The following is a 19,529-nucleotide window of genomic DNA, read 5'->3' on the forward strand; positions in this document are numbered from 1 at the left end:
CTATTGGGGTTTGCTCTTGTCAGCCCTCTCACAAGTTGCTCTCCACACTATATTTCACGTGGTAGTTCCAGGAATCAGTGAGGGATCTTGGGAGTGGGAGGAGGGAAAAGAAATGTGCATGTTAGAACGCATATTCTAGGTGAACTTTCAGACCTGGGGACTTAACCTGGGATTAATAGTCCCTGGAACTGCAACTTCCAACTTCTCCTGGTAACTTTGGTTACCTGTGGCCCTTGCCATGTCCCGGGCTTTGCTTTTTTTTTTTTTTTCCTTTCCTTTTTTTTTTTTTTTTTTCCCAAGGTACTCTATCTTTGGGTAGAATTGTGTGCTGGGAACATTGAGAAAGGGAGCAACAAAATATTTGTGGAAAGAATAGAGTTAATTAGAGATTCTATGCCATATAGCTCTCAACAAACTAGACACCATATACAGGACTTAAAAATACGCATACAGTGTAAAAGATGTGATATATTCCACTTCCACTCTGATAGACGTTAAAGAGACTGGGCTCGTTTTTGCCCCTTCATAGGCTTTGTACACTTGCCAGTATGAAGGAAGCCCTGATCTTATTCAGCACGTGTTCCCACAAAGCTGCCCACATACTGTGAGAGAATAGAGCAGACTGCCTCAACACAGGCCAACTACTCTATTCACTAACAACACACTCATTAACCCTCCTGTGCCTGCCTTCCTTTCTGTGACCTCCAGGATTCTTGGCTCTGTTGCCTACTTGGAGTTAAGGCAGTCTAAGTCTCTTCCTTTAGTTGGCCTCTCTTGGCTTGCCCAGTAAAAAGATACTGTTGCTTTGCTGGGACAGTAATAGAAAAAATGCCAATATTTGAAGAATGTGTCAAAGGCCTACAAAGATGGTGATGAAATATATTTCTAATCCTCTGAAAAATTCTATCAGAGAGATGAGAGATTTTTTGGATTCTGAGGAATGTTTGTTTGCTATGTTCATTCTGAGGTACTCTGAAGACAACATAGGCTTCATTGTGGCTTTCTTTGCATAGCCAGGGTGATATCATGACCTGATAGTAAACATCTGCTTGCAGCATGAATCCTTACGTATGACCAAAGACTGCCATTAGCAGTTGAAAGCTGTTGAAATCAGTGCTTGGTCCTGCATCTGCTACTTTCTAGATCTATATATACCTCAGATTCCTCATCTATAAAATGGGGCTAGGAATTGGTCTTTTAGTGAAGATTTTTTTTTTTGTATATTTTTATTGGAGTTAAATTTGCCAACATATAGCATACACCAGATGAGTCGTCAGTCAGGTTTAGCTACTTTTGCTATTTTCCTTTTCCTATTCATTAGCTTTTTTTGTTGTTGTTCTTCAGCCATATTCTTCCTTCCTACCTACCCCTCATAATCTAATTGTTTTTCTAGCTTTTTTTTTATTTTACTAAGCCTTGTGATTTTATGCCCCTCCCCTTTATCAATTTTTCAGAACTTAGTTTACCCCTTTCCTTATTTCACATTGATTGCTAATTATCAAAATCTTTTTCACTTAAGACCTACACAAGTCTCTTATTCTTGTTGGCGAGTAGAATACTCTTCAAAGACTTTTTAAAAAGTACAGAGTGCCATCTCTTGTTCCCTTCTGAAAACTAGATTTTTTAATAATTGTAACATTTTGCATTCAGTATATGGGAGTCTATAACAGATACTATCTTAAAAATGCATTTTCACAAATGGTGATACAAATATTTCCACTGTTGTGGATTCATTTGATTCACATTATTCTTAAAATCTTACAAGGGACAGTTTTAGTATTAAATTTATATGAAGCACAAGTTAGAATCAGTGCTAGAGATAATGTTAAAACATGACGAAACTCCTGAGGGTCAATGATTTAATATTGCTCTAGCTGGCAGTCATCTGTTTCTTAAAAGAACATGAATGAGCAAGCATAAATATATGAGACTATATTAGAAATTCTCTCTTTTGAGCAATTCCATACAGCATTAAAAAAAAAAAAAACCTGCACTGAAATATTTTGCATATTTTATTCTTCCGGGTTGTCTTCATGGTATGAACATAGGGAAGACAAACATATAATGGATATTTATTTTTCTTTGAGAGGGAGGGAGTGAGTGAGCGAGTGAGCGAGAGCAAGTGCAAGCAAAAGGATGGGGGAGGGGCTGAGGGAGAGGGAAAGAATCTTAAGCGGACTCTGTACTGAGTGTGAACCCCAACTTGGGTTGGCCTCTATCTCATGACCCTGAGATCATGACCGGAGCCAAAATCAAGAGTCAGTCACTCAATGGACTGAGCCACCCAGGTGCCCCTTTGGATATTTTTTGCACAGTCATAGTAAATTAGATGGAAATGTGTGTTTTTACCCTACTTATTCTAATGTACATTAATTTGAATGAAAGGGTTTTTTGTTATATTTAAGACTTGCTATATCTGGTGAGTAGATGTTTCTTTATATTTATTATATTTATACTTTTATATCTGTTGGAATGCTAATCATCTCCTTTGAAATAAAGTTAACTGGTGAGGATCATTTGTTTATTCAAGCAATTATTGAGTTGCCCGTGCATGCCAAGCCCTCACCCAAACCCTGGAGACACAAAACTAAGAAAGACCTATCTACGTCTTCAACGAGTTTTTAGTACACTGGAAGGCAGACCTATTAGCTAACAAATATATGTCAAGACATTTTTAAGTGCCTTGATGGAATTATATAGAGGACACAGTAGTGCTTTGAGGAAGAAGTTGTCAATTACACAGAGAAGTATTGTCAAAGATGTGATTCTTCTGTTTATCAAAGTCAAGATGGCCTAAGCAACTAGGAAAAGGGAGAAAAGCAGAAATCATGACAGCAGAAACAGTTTTAAAAGCTAGAAACAGATTGAGCTATGGAATATCAGGTATAGTAAGTGATGATAAGAGATAAGGCTACAAACAAGCAGCCTAAAATATGAGGCACCATTAAAGGCTCTGATTTTGAAGAATATGATCTGATGGTTGTATTTAAAGATCCAACTTAAGGAAGATGAGGGATAAATTGGGGGTGTTACAGAAATAGTCTCATGATATAACCCAGGAGAGAAATGTAGAAGGCAGCAACTAGGCAGAGTTACTGACAGAGGGATGGATTCAAGAATTTTATAATGGAGGAAGATTACAGAGGACTGGACCTTGACTGGAGATGATGTGAAAGGGGTAGGGGGGCAAGAGGATGAGTTGGTGACACCATCGGCTGTGTGGTTTAGATAACTTAGTGGATAGTATTGCCAATAACAGGGAATACATAAGGAGTGGGAGAAATATTCAAGAGGGTTTTATTTGACTACATAACAAGATATCCCCAAATTTAGCAGCTTAAAATAATAAGCATATATAGTCTCACATTTTCTTTGAGTAAGGAATGGTGGCACAGCTTAGATGAGTAGGTATGGCTCAGGATCTTTCATGAGCTTACTTTTAGGATGTTGCATAGAGTTGCAGCTATCTGAAGGTTTGAGGCTAGAGGATCTGTTTTTATTTTATTTTAAAGATTTTATTTATTTATTCATGAGAGACACAGAGAGAAAGAGAGGCAGAGACACAGGCAGAGGGAGAAGCAGGCTCCATGCAGGGAGCCTGATGTGAGACTGGATCCTGGGTCTCCAGGATCATGCCCTAGGCTGAAGGTAGGTGCTAAACCGCTTAGCCACCTGGGCTGCCCGAGGATCTGTTTTTAAAATGACTTATTCACATGGCTCTGGCAGGAGGCTAGTTTCTTATCACATTGACTGCTTCATTGATCATCTTCAGCATCCTCATGACATGGTAGTTGCTTTTTCCAGAGCAAGTGAGCCAAGAGAATCAAGGAAGAAGCCATAATGTCTTCTACGATGTAGCCTTATAAGTCACACATACCATTTTTCCAGTATCACAGTGGTTACGTAGGTCAGCACAGTTTAATGTGAGAGAGGATAGCGAAGGGTTATGAACACAAAGAGGTATGGATCATTAGGACCATCCTGGAAGCCGGCTGTTCTATAAGGCATGTTGAGTTCAAGTGTCAGGAAGTGGTTCATTGTGTACTAAGCAGTCAGATATCTGGGTCTAGAACACAAGAGAGTTCAATCTATTAAAAAATGTTTAGAGGGATAACAGGGGCAAAAACATAAAAATTCAGGAATATCTGCTTTCAAATTTGTCAGAGGAAAAGGCATATCAAGAAAAGCTGAGAAGGAGAGATCAGGGAGTGAGGAGGGCAATCAGAAGAAAATGGTAGCCCTAAAATTAAAAATGGTAAATTTCACATTGTACCCATAAAGATTAAAATACACTGGATTTGTTACAATGAGGGAATTTTGATCTTTAACAGCGATTTGGAGAGGAGCAAAAAAATTAATGTCCTGGAATATAAAAATAAATTGAAGAAGTGGAGACAGTGATAAGCAGTAATTTTACTTTCAGGCATTTGGCTAAGATAGAAGGAGAAAGAAGGGCCGTGTCAGAGGAATCGGGACGAGTCATATATGTTTTGGGAGGATTCTAGGATAGGGGAGAGGAAGACTAAACATTTAGAAAATAGGGTCACTGAAAGAGTAGGGTCTCAGAAGAGAAAGGAGTATTTTGATAGCAAGAATCCAAGTAGAAAGCTTTAAGTTTGGATAAAATCTTCCTTTTCTTCTCAGGTGAGTTACTACAAAAATATGAAATAGGTTATGGGAGTTATTAGGGGAAAGTTGAGATGGTTCATACTGGAGAGAATCAATTTTCTTTGAAAAGTATGAGTTCTTGTGATGCTGTGATTTAGGGCAGAGGTGAGGTAAAGGACCTGAGAAAACAAGTAGTTTAGAATGGATTATAGAGAGTGGAAGTAGGTGACCACACCAGGATGGCAGAGTGTTCTAGGGGTGCCACTGAGATTGAAGATCATAAATTGGTGATGGCACTAATGGTACTTTTGAACTTTAACATATGGAATCCAAAAAACTGGGTAAAAAGAAGCCATATTGTTTGGTGATGAAAGCAGCTGGAACTAGGTTGTCTAAGTTGAAATGTAGTTCTGCCACTTAAAGTTGTGTAATCAAAGGCAAATTGATATTTCTGAGGATGTTTCCTCTTCTGTAAAATGGAGGTAATAATAGTTTTCAATAAAAAAATAGCCATTATTGTGGGGGTTATTTTGTCTATCTGAAAGGGATTTACTTCTAAATTTTGGTGGTTTGTTTTGTTTTGTTTTAATAAACAGTATATTTTAGCTTCAAGCACTTTTAGAAACAAGTTTGAAATATAATAAATGAGTTCTCTTGGAAGATTTGTAACCCGATTTTATAGATCAAGGAGTTTTGTGTAAGTGCTGAAAGGAAATGCAGTGACTAATCAATAAGTCAACAACTAAACCCACCATGTGATACAGGATAGTATAGATAACCAATAAGAAATACCCTCTCTGCCTATTTATCTGTTCCTGCTTTTTTGTAATGCTTTGTCTAGAAAAAGTCCACACTCTCAAATCATTATGACTAATTACCCTGTACCCCCTCATTTTCCTAAAATCTGTTAAAGTTATTTTTAAATCTTCTTTATGGAGAACCTTCGATTAATTCCAGGGGGTTCCAGTTTTTTAAACTAAGCATCAATATGTTCATCGGTTTAATGCTCAGAAAAATTTCTTTTTACAGTTGTCTTTCAATCCACTAGAAATTTCTGGAAAAGCTAAATGGTGCTTAAGAATTAAGTGAACTAAAGCTAGGCTTTAGCATCTCATGTCCATGTTCATCTTCATGGTTGTGGTAAGAAGGAAATCTGTGTACACTTATTTATTTTAATTTTCATGAAGTGTAGCAGTTGGCACAGATGCAGTTTAGAACATTCTAGAATGATTAGTACACTTGCAGAATGGATCGTGATTGGTTTAGGAGATAAAACACCCAATATTGGTAGAACATGATTATATCTTCTGAGTGAAATAGATTATAATTATAGCACTGTACTTCATTTTGGACTGATCTGGACATTAGATTTTGCCTTGTTGATGAATTTCTTCTCAAGCATAGAAAATGAGGAAATTAACAACTCGATTTTGGGGAGCGATTTTGAAGATCCTCTAATCAAACCCACTTTTGCAAAATAAATCAGAAATACTGAAAAGAATCATTAGCATGTGAATGTAGTTTTTATATATGAAACAACTAGATTACGTAGATAATTTTATATGTCTATCAGGTAAAATTATAGAGGACTTTGGAGATCAGGCAAATCTTAAAATTGAAAGGGTAACTTCTGTGTGGGAAAGGAGTTAAAAAGATCAAACAGGTAATTGTTGACTCAATCCAGTTTTATTATAGCATGTACATTTATGCCAAAAAGCATGCAGACATTAGTGTTTTTATGAGTCCTTTAAAAACTAAAAAACTCTGTGCATAGCCCCCTGCTGTGGCAATGTGACTGTCCAGCCTGTCCCAGTATATTGGTACATGTCTGTATTTTTGGGTGAGCATTGTGGATTTACCTGCTTTCCCATCATGTGTTGTACCTGGGTGAAGCACTGTGCTTCTAATGGCTTGCATTGATCTCTTGATTCTGTGGTTAATTAAGATGTATTTTGCAGCAACAGCCCACAGGTTCCAAGGCTCAGAGGATTAGTCGATAGTTGTTTTGTGGCTCTGCTGTTAGCAGGGCAAACCGTCTTAAAGACATGGTCTGTTTCCCATATTGTGTGTGTTTTCTTATATTTGAAGAGATTTGATGCACAGCCATAAGCAGTCAGAGATGGAGATAGACAGCTGTGATAAGGTAGCAACCTAAGGGGACTGGCATTCTAATGCTGGATCAGAGCATTTCACGTGGAGAGAACTTGGACAGACTTATTAATCTGCTTGAACCTGTGCTTTATCTAATTTAAAAACGGCATCTCTTGCTACCCATGACATAGTAGTATTTTAAGCATCAGCTGGCTCTCAGAGAAAGTACCTTGAACTCTAGGATGCATTATACATGCGCCTGGGAATAGGCACAACTTGAAAGAAATCCAGATATTACCTTAAAATACAAAGAGGAAGAGAATGAGGCACCGAACAGGAAGAGGAAGGCAGAAATGAGAAGTCGAAGGCTTGGTAGGGGAAAGATGCAGGGGTGCGAGAAGGAGAAGAAATGTGGTTTCCAAGGAGAAGGAGAACCTATACAAAGAGTCAAGGTAGTGGAGGCATGGGGTGAAACAAGGGAAGGGTGTTTACTTTTTAATATGTTTAATCCATTTGGACTACTGCTCTGCCTAAGTTCTAGCTATTTCTGTGCCAAAGGACTACTGTTGTCTGTTGATGATGTAGGTTCACAAGGATGGTGTTGATGGTGAGGCAAAAGGAATAATCCCTTACTTTTCCAGAAGCTCTTGGCACAATACAACAGACTCAAGGCCACTATCTAAATGGTCCACATAGTTCTCATGGCCATAACTGCCTTGCAAGTAGCACAGGCTCCACCGGTGGTGTTACCACCACAAACCTTCAACAAATCTGGCAAATGGTGTTTACTCTTCCCGCTTTGGTCTAGTCTTGGATTTATATACCCCTGGAAGAAGGGGCCTTTATGGTCACCAGCAGATGAACCATTGAATATAGATTAAAGAGAAAGGGCTGTGGAGTTTGAATAATTTGGAAAGAAAATATTTGGTTCCTCAAGAGCTGGCCTATGCAAAGATATAGAAGTATTTTGTTTCTTTTCAAGATGTAGGTATGAAGGAAAGAAAAGAGTGATTCACTTAATTCATTGACCACCAGAGAATGTATTTCAGTGACTTAAGGGAAATGCATACGTAACTAGCTGTGTAGGTAGACCCAAGTGTAGAGGAGGATGGATTTTCTATGTTCTTTGACCAATATATATCATTGCTTCCTAGCAGAGCTAAATCACTTAGTGAAACTTGAAAGAAAGTGGATTCTAGATTTAGTTAACTGTTGGGTAAATTTGTCCACAGTTGCTTAAAATTACATAATTTTTTAAAGAATTTATTTATGAGAGACACAGAGAAAGGCAGAGACACAGGTAGAGGGAGAAGCAGGCTCCCCGTGGGGAACCCAATGTGGGACTCGATCCCAGGACCCAGGGATCACTACCTGAGCCAAAGGCCAGAAGCTCAACCACTGAGCCACCCAGGTGCCCCCACAATGATTTTTTAAATTCATGCAGCCCGCATTTGGAAAATACAAGTTTTTTCTTCTGCCTTGAGTTCTCAAGTAAATGAATGAATCAGGTGACTTCATGAAGATGCTAATTTCTTCACTACGATTTTTACACTCATGATGGGTACAAAAGAAGCATACGATCATGATGACATTACAGGTCAACACAGCCATTGGGATTACCATATTTGCTAATATAATCTAAATTAATGCTGTAGAATCACATATGGAAAATACCAAATGTCTGTCAGCACAGTGAATGCCGAGTGGTTTATCCCTCCCTCGGGAGTTATTTATCCTGTCCCCCAGATTATTTTTCCAAAAGGACATTAAGTCTTTGTTGCCTGAGTCCCAACAGAATGCAATTCAGGGATAAACTCTGGTTAGAGAAATAGAGAAAACTAATTTATAGTATTGCACATTTCTTCTGAAGTATGGTAGATATTTAGAACATGAAGACTTAATAGTCCATGTTTTAAAGATTTGTGGATAACCCAGATGACTATTTCAAGGAATAATTTATAACATTGTCAAGTCTAGGATTTGAAGCACATGCTAGAGCTAGGTGTATGAAAACCAATCACCCACCTGTCACCCAGAAACCCCACTTCAACACGAATCCATTTATTTCCACGGACTTCAAAATTCTCACTAAGGGTCATTTTACATTTTATGGTAAAAAAATATGATATCCATGAGTTTGGAAATTAGAGAAGGTCTTAGAGGTAACTTGTGAGAATATTAAGGGTGACTTTTTCTAAAGCATAATCACTTTATTATCCTTATCTCAACTTCTCCCTCGTCCCCAATTCCCAGAGATTTCTGCATAGAACTAAAGCTGGAGCACCAAATAGATGTCAAATATAAATTTATTTAGTAAGTAAGCAGACAAGCTGTAATTTAAATCCATATCTGACTTCCCATCCCTTGGATCCTGTTACACTGTGTGACTCAATTTTGGCATATCCAGTTTTGTGTGCTGCACTTAGGAGTTCAGTTCTCTCCCAGTTACAAATTCTAAGACCCTGCTTACTCCTCTCCATTCACAGCTAGAGAGGCCTTAAAGAGTATTTAGGTACTTTGAGTATAGACTCTTCTTTCTCCCTGATAACACAATGCCCTCTTCGGATGGGACTACCTGGTGGTAAAAGGGGCAGAAAGTCAGGGACTATGGGATTCTGTTCTACTTTTATTTCTCGAAGATTACACAGTTTTCTAAACATAAGCCTTTTTTTGCTCTTGGAGAGTTCAATGTTGGCTTTCTGGAGTATTCTGAATCTTGCTGTTGTGGAAGCAGAGCCCTGGGTCATTCTTAAAAACACACTTCCTAGAGAGAAGTTGTCTATCTCTGAAATCCCACAGGCATCTCTACACTTAGGCTGAGAAAGAAGCTGCTAATGGAGTTTAAAAGGTTATGTTCATTAACTAAAGATAAATTTGAAGTGAACGGCCTTCCTTCAAAGAAGGAACAGTCAGAATGGATAATGCTAAAATTGAAATGAAAGATAGTTTAGTCTTTATGATGTTTTCCAAGTGTATTCTCTTCTGTTCATAAATGCCGGCCATCTCAGAGTCTTCTCTGGAACCTGATTAGATGTCAGGGCCTTCATAATGTTTGAAGGTGAGCTCAGATCAATTTCCTGCATCTTTTCTGCCACGGTAAATCATTTATTGGGACGAATGTTTTACAAAGCCAGGCAAGAGAAAACTCATGAAAAATAAATAGGGTAAAATACACTATGCTTTCCTGAAGCAATCTTCAAGGCTTCATCACATTTAAACTTTCCCTGGCAGTTAGAACATTTCCCCTCATTTGGTCTCACTGTGGCCAGTTGAACTCAATTAATACGTAGTGCCACTGAGGCCAAAGCACGCATTTTATTTCCTCATTTATCTTGATTTGCTCTGTTCTGTGGCCACAGATTTCTTGATCTGATCCAGGAAGCAAAATGGAAGTTAGCCATCACAAAAAGGGAGTGAGCCAAACAAGGCTGATAGATCCAAGTTTACTCATTCCTTCTGATAACAAAGTAAACAGAGAAACAAAAACAAGGAAAATACCTTACCTGGTTGCCATTAAACCTTACCAGGTGGCCATTAAATCTTAATTTTAAGAATAAAGCATACATTATATAGATTCAAATTCAAGACTTCCTTAATTATTTTTAATCAGTAGGCAAAATTAATAAGAATTGCTTTCCTAGGGGCACCTGAGTGGCTCGGTCAGTTAGGCATCTAACTCTTGATTTAGGCTGTGGTTATGATTTCAGGGTCCTGGGGTGGAGCCCCATGTCAGGCTCCCCATTCAGGGAATCTGGGATTCACTCTTTCCATTTCCCTCTGCCCTTCCCCCCCTCTAGGATAAATAAATAAATCTTAAAAAAAAAAAAAGAATTGATTTTCTAATATTCTAGTTATAGCCCCTGTGTTGATAAAGTGGCATAATAACTATTCCAAGCAACCACAAGTAAAAACTCAACAATATAGCAACAGTGACAACTTTTGTTTTAAGTCTACCTACTTTTGTTCTTGCCTTTGTTAGAAACTCCCACATTCTGGAGTCAGAAGGTAAAATGAGGGATAGAGGAAGCAATACATGTGCCCCTATTATGTATCAGGTCCATTACATAATCTCTTTTAGTTTAATCCTCATGACTATCTGTCAAAATTGGTAGAATTTTCCCTATTTTACTAATGAAGAAACCAAGACTGCACAGCATGCTTGAGGTCATACAATTAGTAAAGAGTGAAAGTGAACCAGGCTTCCAATCGGGTCTGTCTGAAATCTGCAAACTAATTTAAATGAAGTTTTGTAGACATTCCAAGTCTAGACAGAGGAAAAGAAAAAAAAGTGGAAATGTATCTAAAGTAGAAATATGTCAATCAGGTTAGGAGGCAAACAGGCAGGATCAGAGACCATCAGAGTAACAGTACAGAATGAAAGTCTCCGATTCTCACTATACCAAAAGAATATAAATTAGGAGAAGAATCTGCTAGATTTCTCTTGTGGATGACACCCTCTCATGGTTGTACCATCTTGACTGGTTCTTGATTAAATCTCTCCAGAGTTCTCCTTTGGGGAATATGTGTGGATTCTCTGATGATGTCTTTTGTCAAGAAGAGGAACTCAGAATGTTTCTGATTGTCATTTCATTCCCAGAAGCATTTAGTAGATTGAATTAATAACTCTTTTCTATACCTCGCTCCTTCACTCCACCCAGTCCATCTGCTACACTGCCATATATTAATCCAAGGAGAATTTGGCATTCATCAAATCACTACTCGATTCAAGAATATCAATGGCTCATCCATAATTTCCAGGCATTAGTTGTCCGGTCACATTTCCAACCCTTCTCCCAGCACACATAACCTTGGCTGCAGTCACATTCTCCTCGTTTTCATGAGGCACATCCCCACCTACCTAGCTTTGCTAACGTGCTTCCATTGTCTTGGAATTTTGTTCCAACTGACTATTTGGGTCAAGTTGTTTAAAAAAAAAAATTAATACAAAGAAATCATAGGGAAGTATAAAGAATTATTAAAAATGATACACATAATCTCAAAACCTAGAAAACCACTACAAGCCATTTTATGTCTTTTTGTATATCTTCTTCAATTATGCACATACAATAATATAATGAAATGGTTTTGTGTCATCTTACTAGGCATCTTTCTAGATCATTGTTTTTAAGAACAGTGTTTGGATAATATACCATCACACCTAATTTATTAAAGTATTACCTTGTTATTTGGCAGCTTTACCCCTAATTTTCCCTATCTTAACAGTCTTGTCATAAATACAATTTTGCACAAATATTTGTATCTTTGATTCTGTCCTTAGGATGGAATCTTAGGTATAAAAATACTGTTTCTAATAGAATGAATATTTTTCGCTTTATATTCACGTCGAGTGAATATAATAATGTTATCTAAACTCACCTGAGTTTGGATGGCTCAGCAATTGAGCATCTGCCTTCGGCTCAGGTCCTGATCCTGGGAACTGGGATTGAGTTCCGCATCAGGCTCTTTGTGGGGAGTCTCCTTCTCCTTCTGCCTATGTCTCTGCCTCTCTCTCTGTCTCTGTTTCTGTGTCTCATGAATAAATAAATGAAAATCTTTAAAAAAATAATACAATAAGTAAATAAACTCACCCTAAACCTAAGCATTAGTTTTTTTTCATGTTGTCAATTTGATAAGCTTACTATGGTTTTACTTTTCATTTATTTGATATTTTGCAGGGTTAAACCTTTAAAAAGCATCAATTATCTCAATTTTTCTTCAGTGATTTAATTTTGTGGTCTCTGCCTATTTTCTTGCTCTTTTTTAAAAAGATATAAAAAGAGTAAAGAAAAAAATTCAAAAGTTTTGTTTTCCTAAATTTCCTAATTTTTTTGAAATCAGAAAAAAAGGTAAACTTAAAGTCACAATTTTAATCAGCCAGTACTCTAACTACTTTTAAAAAATGAGTTTGTGCCATACATAGGGGTGGGTTGCCCAGTTTTCTGTAAGAGAGCTTGGATCTCTGAACCAGGAAGTAGGAAGTAAAGGATTAAAATGTAAGTGTTTTTCTTTTTTCCCTTTCAGGTAAGAAGACTGGTGTCTTTTTGTTTTGGTTTCATTTTTTTTTTTTTTTAAGATTTTATTTATCCATTAATGAGAGAGAGAGGCAGAGACACAGGCAGAGGGAGAAGCAGGCTCCATGCAGGGAGCCTGACGTGGGACTCGATCCCAGGACTCCAGGATCACATCCTAGGTGGAAAGCAGGCATTAAACTGCTGAGCCACCCAGGGATCCCCGTTTTTGGTTTCATTTTTAAGGAGACTCCATGCCCAGCATGGAGTCCAATGTGGGGCTTGAACTTGTGACCCTGAGATCGAAACCTGATATCTTGGGTGCTTAACCCACTAAGCTACCCCGGTGCCCCAGAAAGACTGGATTTAATGCAGAACATGAATAGCCTTCCTTATTTTTCTTCATCTTGTTCCAGACCCTGGGGGAAAATGGTATTCTTTCAATTTTAGGTGTTACTAGGAATGTGGATCTGTTATTTCTTATTGGAAGTCCAACCAAGTGCTATTCTTCATTGAAATCATTCTCGACAAAACTGAAACAGGGATTATTTGTTCTTCATTTTAATGTTTGATTCCATCCAATTCAAGTAGCTATTTCTGTGTTTTGTTTTTAATACTGTCCCCCCCCTTTCATAAGAAATTATATAAATAATAAATTCCCTAAAGGTTTATAACTTAAAAGATTCTTGAGTATTGGTAGATAACATGTTCATGATTGAGAACATGGAGTCTCAACATCAGCTAAAGTAGTCCTTGGCTATTGGAATTGGGATTGTTTTAACATTTGAGAGCCACAGTTTTCTCAACTATAACCCTTATGATAGGATGACATTATGGACATTGAGCTTTCTTCAAATCTTTCCTTTATATGAAACCTGATTCTCGAAATCCTGATTCAAATACTTTTCCAGTTGTGTGAATGAGAAACTTCTGTTTTGAGCTCTTTCTTTCCTAGAAAGCATATCTCTTTGGAAACACAGACCTAAGTTGTGAGCTAGCTTGTCAAATATCTTGACTTCCAATGAGGAAATAAATTTTTTTATTTGTATGTCTAGCGCCGAATGTGAGTTTGATCTTAAAGAGATCTTGATTCAGGCTCTGAAAGATCTAGCTTAGTGCTACCCATACTTTAAGAGGCACCTTGTAAAGCTAATGCCTAGCCACTGCCATTCAGCCCACTATCATCATGCGTGATGTTGCAAGATACATTGCTAGAAATGAAGGCTTTGTAGCTGCTTGGGAAAACTTGTTCTGATTTAGAAATGGTGATAAACTTTCCAAGTCTTCCAATTTTCTTTCAGGAGATAATGTTCACTACGTTATATACAAACCCAACGTGAAAGGGGCAGCACTTTCCTGTTCCTGTTAATTTCAGGAACATTATTTCCCCCAAAGAATTCCTTCATCTGGTGAGATTGGCACTATTTACATTTATATTTATATTTATTTTAGACTTCATGTTGAGTTTCAGTATTTTATCCTTTAACACGCGCACACACATGCATTTGCCTGTGGTATGCTGTAAAACAGATCCTGGCAATATATAATTTTATTTTTCTACACTAACCAGATCTTGTGTGTGTAGCCAAGGCATGTTACTTGTTACAAGGCATGTGCAATTTTCGCTGTACACCTGCACTATTATTTCTGTTGCCTTTTGTCTTCGGCGTCCTAACTAACTGTACAGACCTGGAGTAGTAGTAGGCCAGTACCTGTAAAAACAATACGTTCAGTGATCATGACATTAAAACATTTTGTGGTCATTCATGCAATGAATTAGCTGCTCCATATATCATTTTCATATTAGATATAAAGCTTACTCACTTCCAAAATGGTTTCTTATTTTGTGTCAATGTTTTCACAGAATTTCATAATTAGAAATTCTGAAGAGGTGGTATCTTTCCAGTCAATTACCACAGGATTTGCACAAAATTTACTGCTGCCCATGGCATGTTCTCAGAGCTGGCTGGTTCCAAGTAAGTTAATTTACAACTGATACTTGTGAGGTTTCACAAACACTGAGTTCCTTTTGCTTTCCTGTAATTTAAATACTGAAAGAATGTTGAGAGCATTGACTAGGGTATAGAAGTTGAAAACTTGATTGATGACACAAACTAATTATCTTCCTTTCCTCTATTCCTATTAATGAGATGTTTACAGCAAATTTCTAGGAGTTTGTCTCAGAAAGGAAAACAAAATCTATTAATGAGGGGTTTTTATCAATGTTTCTCTTATCAATTGTTAGTAAATCATAGCAACTAAAAGCACAGACTTGCGCATCAGATTTTTGAACATGTAAATATGCACAGTGGTGCCTGAATGACTCTGAGAATCACCTTGGCCGTAACTTTTGTTTAGGCTAATTAGTTACATTGCTTTAAATGGTAATGTCATTAAAAAGATCTTATTTCTTGGCTTACGTTTGTCACATTATGTGTAAACAATGTAAACTGATATATATTATCTCAAATAAGAGGTTCCTTTAAATTGTTCTGTGACTGCTGAATAGGTAATGCTGTTATTAATCTTTAATAAAAACACCTTAGAATACCAAGATAAATTCTCGTAAGAACATATTTTTTTTCTTCAATGATATATTACTTCCAAGAATTTCATATTTATCTCATATAGGCTGGAGAATAAGCCAAAATTTCTAACTGTGTGGTTTGATGAATTTATACAAAACTCTGATGATATTAAAATTTCCTAACTAATATATGAAAGGTATAAAACATGTTTAAATAACTTACTAACTCTTTAAAATATTTTTACTCCTCCGTATGTTCTTTAAACCCTCGTGGTGATTAAAGGGGGATAGATATTGGCATTCCCTTAATAAAGATGAGAAAACCAAGGCGGAGATGGATTAATTAGTGTAATAGTAGTTAACATTTCTTGGCTCATAGACTCCTAAGAATTTGATTATAGCTGTGGCCTTCTACCCTAGAAAATGTGTATAGAAAAATATGTAAATATTTCTTGCATTGAACTTCAGGTTAACAACCTATAGCCTAGGTAGCATAGGTATTAGAACAGCCTGGACTAAAACACAATTAACCTAGCTTGCAAATCTGTTCTTTTTCATGCTCCATGTTCTTACTATTAACTATGGCAAAGATATGCCTTTCTTCTCTCTCTACTCTTGGGTTGGGGTTTAGTATCTTAAAAAAAACAAAAAAACAAAAACAAAACAAACAAACAAAAAAGCTATTGCATATTTCCCCTCTCTTTACAATATGCTATATAAAACTGTAAATTAATTCTGCTTATTTTTCCTTCTACACAATTTCTACCGAGGTTTCTTTTTACCATGTTGCTTTCCTAATTCCCAGGGGATGTGGAGACTGCATATGCTGATATTACAGTTTCAGACTGTACAACTTGTGCTTCACACGTCGGAGAATGGGGACTTAGTAAGCTATGCCTTATTTTTCTGTTCTGCCACTAAAAGACAATATATTAATTAGGTCTCTAAATATTATTCTTATGATGACAGTGTTAATTTGTGGAACAGAGGTTATATGAGTCATGGGAATTCATTTTGTGTTTCCCTCAATTGTTTTCAAGCTTTGGGGGAAAAAAAGCAGGAAGGAGTAGGAGCAGAATGAATGTGGTGCCTAACACTGTCTAAAACAAAAACATTACACAAAAACATGGCTGTCCTTTGTTACCTATTTGCTTTCTTTCTTGTTTCTATGCATTTTTAATTTTCTGTTTGTGGGTAGTATTCTCAAACATAGGAGAGCATCTTTTTCTATGTCTTTTTCCTCTAAAATAAAGCTTCATTAAAAAATTAATCTAAGGCTTTTATTTTTTATAGTTTACTCTTTATCATTTTTATCACCAGATTTAAATGAAGGAGATTCTCTGAATTAGAAAAGCTGCAAACCCCTTTATGTTGAGTACATAAACACAATCGTTATAATTAATTTCAATACAGAGGTTGAGTTTACCATTCCTCTTGGCAATTTTCATTGAGATATGTGTAATGCCGTAGATTTGAGTGCATGTTTGTTTTATTGCGTAGTTAATTCTCTTTTCTACTTTTCTGAGGAAGCCTAGGAATATCATAGCTCTCTACTACTCACAGCCCATCATCAAGACCCTGTTTCCTCATAGGCCAGGCTAGGTGAGCAGTTCCACGTATTTCCTGCCCAATAGCAGGATTTGACCTGTGCCAAATCTGTGGTCACTATTGCATCCTCTTGGGGAAGGAAACATGCCCTTAATTTCTATGTTTTGGTTGACAATTTTCTTTTTATACTTATTTACTGTATCATTGTTGCTTCCTGTTGGCATCCTGAGGGCTTATCTGTGGTATAAGCAGTCTGAAGTTCTGAATGGTCCCAGGCAGGAGGAAACTGGAAGGGAAGTGAAGAGTGTGAGGGCACAGGGTAGATGCTTCCCATTAGGAATCAGCAGAGGGGAGAATAGCCCAGGAATGGAGTCCATGATATTTGCCTTAATCACCCTTTTTTGCAGTACCTCCAGTTTGGAATTAAAGAGTTTAGGTTTAGAGTTTGCTTCCTTTTTATTTTTCTGATCAGTTTTTCATTTTGGCTTTTGTCTTGGAATCTCCTTCTTTTTTTCCCTTCTTTTTGTCTACTGATACTTACATTGAAAGAGTTTACCCCTAATTACTAATTTGCTATGATCCATGAAACTCTTCCATGGCTAATAATTTCTATGTCCTTCAGAAGAATGTCCAGGGAAAGATAGCACATGACCTTGTGGAGCTTTGAATAGTCAACAACAAGGGATCCCTGGGTGGCGCAGCGGTTTGGCGCCTGCCTTTGGCCCAGGGCACGATCCTGGAGACCCGGGATCGAATCCCATGTTGGGCTCCCGGTGCATGGAGCCTGCTTCTCCCTCTGCTTGTGTCTCTGCCTCTCTCTCTCTCTGTGAGACTATCATAAATAAATAAAAAATTTATAAAAAATAAAAAAATGAATAGTCAACAACAAGAGTTATCTCTTTTAGTGAAAATGTGTTAAAGTCCTCACTAAAAAAAAAAGGGGGGGGGAGAAGTCACCCAAAGTTACTCTGAGTGTGTAGCAACATATTTGCAATAATAACAAAATCTGAGTTAAAAGTCATAAAGAGAAGCTTATTTCTCTTACACATTGAGTGTGGTTAGTATCTGTTATTTGTTAGCAGCTCCATAATATCAGAGTCAGTAAGTGTTTATGCAATTCTCTTGGTCCCAACAGGGATGCCTCAGCTCTAAGCATGATGTTCAAATTCAAGATAGAAGGGAATAGGGAAGGGGAATGAAGACACGCCACCCATCTGTCCCTTTTATTAGGAAAACCAAAAGTCTTCCCAGAAGTCCTCAGCAGACTTCTGCTTGCATCTCACTACTCATATCATTGTTCAGTTCTGCATCTCATGCGTATCACCCCCAGCTACAAAGGATGATTAAAACATGATTGTTTAGATTTCCCACTCTCTGAAGTTGAGGTGACATGGGAGAAGGAGCTGGAGAACATGAGTGAGTTAACTGATGAACAGTGTCTGCCATACTTCTTTACTGGAAAGTAAGGACAAAATAATTGAAGATCCCTATTTTATACTGCTATTTTGTTTGTGTGTAACTCAGGAAGAAGCTATAGTGGTCCTGGACTCATGCTCAGTACTGTGCCCATGGTGACAGTTACCTGTATATCATGTTTCCTTTATGGTGTGCTTTGAAAATCTTTACTTCCCAGCTTCTGACTTGTGTGACTATAAGCAAAAGCTTAAGGGTAGAGAAAAGCAAGTGATGAATTTGAGAAGATGAAGATTCCCAGTCTCAGTCTCAATTACCATAAATTGTTTCTAGAGATTTTGGCTCTTCTCTGATTTCCCTGGTCAACCTACCCACAAATTTCTTTCAAATGAGTCTCATTGTCTTATTAAACTTTATCTTTCTACCACTGAAGGCCTCTTTTAGGCTTTCTTATTGGTAGAGAGTGAGGAATGTGTTAATATCCACATGCTGTTTTTCCCATTTTCCTGCTCTTATGAGCAGAACTTCTGACATATTCAAGAATTCTGGTGAAACCATGACTGATAATTGCCAGTCTGAAACATGCCAGATAACTCACATGAAAGACCCACTCGTGTGATGCCTTAAACAGTTAACAGGAAATCAGGGTAGGATTGAGGCAGTTCCATGGACCCCAAAATCCATTTGTTGTTATTGAGCTAGAGGAAGAAGACTGATGGGACATGTGTCTCCCTGAGAGTAATTGCTGAGTATTGGAGAAGCATCTAAAGAGAGTTTCCTGAATCCTTATGCCCTCACTTGTTTTAGTTTGTGCCTTTCTGATTCTGTAAGGAACAAATTGATGAATTATAGGTCTTCAGCAAAGGGTAATCATTTGTTGGCTTAAGTAAGGTGCCTTGCCTGATTGCAGTGTTCAGTATTGAGTACATTCACTGCACCTCAGATCCAGTCGTTGAAATGTAAATTATGTGAAATGTTTGTGAATTTATAAAAGTCAAATACACTATTGAAAGTCTTGGGTTGTGAAGTAAAGGTAGTGGGTGTCAGTTTTAAATGAACATTTTATTTGACTTGGCAGTAGAGAAGGGACACAGCATTTTCGGATGCCTACTATGTACCAAGCAAAGTAATCGTATAAGGTAGTTATTTTCCATATTCATATTAGTAAATGAGGCAATTAAAGCTCAAGGGGCCGAGTAATTTGCCTCAGTTTACACAAGTGAAAATATTCAATAGTTTTTTCATTTGTTCTTCATTTTATCCCACAATTTAAATCTGTTCAGGTTTGTTCTTTGATATATCTGGATTATATAATTTTATAATAGGAAATATCA

Source organism: Canis lupus, chromosome 35 (genome assembly GCF_048164855.1).
Source record: "Canis lupus baileyi chromosome 35, mCanLup2.hap1, whole genome shotgun sequence".
Taxonomy (NCBI): Eukaryota; Metazoa; Chordata; class Mammalia; order Carnivora; family Canidae; genus Canis; species Canis lupus.